Raw genomic sequence first — 3,847 nt, forward strand, 5'->3', positions numbered from 1 at the left:
CCCGTCCCGCCCCGCCGCCGCCCTTGCTCCGTTCTGCCGACATGTTCCGCATAGCCAGCGTGCTGCCGATACCACTCCGGTGGTGACACGGCTCGCCGCCGCCGCGGCCGCGTTGTCCCGATAGTGAGATGGATAGTATGGGATGCCTCGAGTCTCGAGTCTCGCCGCGCGTCGCAGCTATACCTCCCTCCAATCCGCTCCGATCCGATCCCCTGCGGTTATTAGCGGATCGTCGACGCGGCATATAGTCGAATCGCCAACCGTCCTTTCCTCGACTTTCGTCTCGCTCCTCCCCATTCCCTCTCCCCCCTCTCCTCCATTTCAACAAACGCGGCGCCTCGGAACGGAATCTGCAAAGCTAGTGGAAACCATATGGACTCGATGCGGAAGCGAAAATGTTAAAACGCGCATATACGGCTGTGAAAGGAAAATGCCTCATCGGCAAAGGCGTATACTTATCAGGCAAACATTTTTCTTGAACAGCAAAAAAAACCTGATGAACTTTACGCTTTAACTTGCGAACTTTACGAGAGTACAAGCTGTTGATTACTGCGTATCATCTCCTAAAAATGCTCAGAATTAAACTTATTTAGTTGTTTAGGCAAATTCGTTGTTTTTTTTTTGCTTGCTCGTAACGACGGGACGTGCGTCCACAATGTGGTCACGCTCGCGAGGATGTGTTGTTGGTAATAAGCCGTTGAGGCTGCGGCGCGGCCACGCGCGGGGCAGCTCCTCCGTCCGCCGTTGTCCGGCGCCGCCCTGGCCGCCGCATCGTGCCTTCCGCACCGCCGGGGAAACTGGCGATAACTCGAGCGCAAGAGATAAGGCGCCCAGGTGCGAGCGGGGCTGTACGTGACTCCAGGCCGGGGCTGCTGTCGACACGAGCCACGCCGCCCGGAAACAATCGCCCCTCCCCGCTGCAGGGCGTATACTGAATAGGGATGGAAATTCTTTTCCCTTTGAAATCTTTAGAATCGTATATCTTTACCCGAAAAATTTGCTTCCTTGGAACAAGTGCCTTGATACTTGATCCTTGATTTTTCGAGTTCATTAATTTATCTTGATTCAATAATTAATTAGTGATATGTACTGCGATAATCAAGGATCAAGTACAATTTATACTTGGTCCAAGAACTCTGTGTTTAGGGGTGTTCAATAACACGAGCAATAGGGTTCTTCCTTCAACAGTCCCGTATTATAGAGGACGACGACACGCAGACCCCCGGGCCCCACCACGCCAACGTCGCCATACCGGCAGGGGTCGCAGTTCACCAAACAGCTTCTCGAACTTTTTTTATGTTTTACACATTTATTTCCCACCGATTCGTAACAAATCGGCAAAGCAGTCCTCTACCTATTGGCTGTTTTGCGCGCGCCACTTAGGCGGTCCCCGCTAACGCAATGAGATGTATTCCGTATCCGCGCTGGGTCGGGTCGGGCCGGGCCGGGGCCCGCAGGACCTTCTTCACCGTCGCCCCGACAGTCTGGGTACGCGCACCGCGCCGCGCGCGACCGCGGGGTCCTGCTGGGTCTCACCTGAGCGCCCCTGATAACGAGCGGGGGATATCCGGGGCGCCGCATTGAATATCGGATCCGGATATCGGCTCGAGCCATATCGGATCCCCGCCACCGCCGGAGGATACCGCGATACCGCGAGGATCTCAATCGACGGGGACGAGCAGCAGGTCACGGGCTGGCACCATGCCGGGCCGCGGCAGCGTGATCCCCTCCAAGATGCTGGTGCTGCTGAAAGGCCACTCGGAGTGAGTAGTAGTGAGGAGGCGAGCTGCTCGCCAGAGCGACAAGAGAAAGGTCGGCAGTAGTTAGCAATGGGGATGACGAGACGATTCACATTCCGCACGTGTGTTTGTCTTTTGTTGTGTTTCTTTTTTTCGGGAGTGGTGCTCTGTTTTTAACGAGCTTCATTTACTCGAGAGGGTAGGATCAGCCGATGTCAGAGAGAAAGAAAGGTGCCACGGTAGAAAACCGATGCCTGATTTTTTCAGGAAAAAGGGGAAAACTTTGAGGAAATCCGTTAGTTTGAAGAAAACTCCTCAGATTTTGAAGGAATCTCATCAAAGAATGAAGAAAATTCCCATAATTTTGCGTGATTTTTCCCAAAACAAGTGAAGTTCCACAAAGTTTTCCAGTTTTCGTGAAAAAATCCAACATTGTTTTTACCCTGTGGTCATGTCACTTAACACAATTAAAAAGGGTAGAGTAAATAGTTTAATTAAAACAAAAACAAAAATACCGCTGATAAATGTGCGCTTCTTTCCAAAATATAATTGGCTGAGCCTTAAAGCAATAAGAAATAAAGAATCTGAATAAAAATAAGAGGCGAAGCCTTAACAATCGAGTCGAGTAGCCCCCAGGAGTTTGGGAGATCACGGCCCAACTTATGGGGATCCAACCTTCCCAATGGTAAAGTTTATAGGGCTAACGTTGAGTCAGAGATATGTTGTTCTGATAAGAGTACAACAAAAATTGCTGCGAAACTAATTTTTGAGCAATTATTAACGTTGGAAAGATAACTGAGGTCAAGGTTAAAATGAGCGCTTGTTTAAAAACGCCTTATGATGCAGTCTGTGTGTTGGCAAGCCTGCGCATGAGAATGGCATGGTAGAACTGAGGTATATTTCGTACGCGCGAGGAGCGGCGTCGAGTAAATGGGCAAAATGGGTACAAAAAAACTAAGGAGGAGTGAAGTTGAAAATTACTTCCCCATGATAATTAAGTTAATTGACAACATAACACAATCACAAAACAACGGAAACGCACATCGCTTTCGCGACCAGGGATCAGCCCCTTTGTCTATAACAATGCCTAGTACTACATACCACTCTCGCGGGCATACCAAGAGCGCCGTGGTCAGAGACGATAGGCAAACCGGCACGCACGACTGCATATGCGGGACAGTATCGCTCCGCCGTCGATCGGTGCCCATCAGCCACCTGATACGATACATGCACCACGCATGGAGTACTGTACTAAAGTCGTGATATTATTGCAACACGCAAATGTATAACATTTGCAGAAGATAAGGTCCAACCAAGCAGAGATTAGGGGGCGGAGGGGAGGGAGTCGTGTGTGGAAGATGAGAGAGGGGGGTGTTATTTGAGAGGCTGCAATATTTATATCACAAGTCCGTGGTGATATGGACCGAGCTGCCGCTTGTCACGTCCCGGATGGAAAACAGCCGAGACGAGATAGTGGCGTGGCGTGGCGCCGCATCATGGAAGCGCCAACTTTACCTAGAGCGCACACACACGCCGCATTCACGGCAGCAACAACAACAGCAAAAGCGTCTGTCGCACACCGCCGGGCTAAACTCGGCGCCTGTGCCACAATAAAGCAGCGCCGAGAGATACCGATGGAACTGTATATATGAAACATCCAGAAAATAATACAGACCTCCGCTTGCGACGCCCCCGCCGGCCGCATCCCCCCCGCGGCGCCTCGGCTGCCGCGCGTTGCGCTTTGTACAGCGATTACGACCGCTTTACGACCGTTTCCTATCATCCCACCCACCGTTTTCGTCACATCGCCCGGCCCTCTTCCTCGGGTCCCGCTGGTTCAGCAGCTCTACGACCGCCGCGCCGCGGGAGGGCCAGGCCAGGCCAGGTCGAGCGCGCCGCGGCCACCGCTCGCGTGTGGAGTCCACCACCAAGGCAGGCGCCGGGCCACAGCTGGGCCAGGTGGGTGGGAAAATGCATGTGGTGCGGAGCGAAGAGCGAGTGGGGTCCCAGCGAGAGCAGCGCCGGTGCAGGTCGTGTAGGCCGCCTTGGTGGTCGTGGTGTGGCTGAAACTTTCACGGACCCGCTGAGAAAAGCCCCCTCCCCCCCCC

At 52.8% G+C, this 3,847-nt stretch overlaps 1 protein-coding gene across 1 annotated transcript in view; it reads left to right on the plus strand.

Moving 5' to 3' along the window:
* LOC127750894 (uncharacterized) overlaps positions 1–3,847 on the plus strand; it is a 15,444-nt gene that overhangs the window by 10,850 nt on the left and 747 nt on the right. The gene's annotated exons all lie outside the window — the stretch shown is intronic.

The sequence above is a fragment of the Frankliniella occidentalis genome, unplaced genomic scaffold (genome assembly GCF_000697945.3).
Source record: "Frankliniella occidentalis isolate FOCC.00 unplaced genomic scaffold, Focc_3.1 Scaffold282, whole genome shotgun sequence".
NCBI classification, from domain to species: domain Eukaryota; kingdom Metazoa; phylum Arthropoda; class Insecta; order Thysanoptera; family Thripidae; genus Frankliniella; species Frankliniella occidentalis.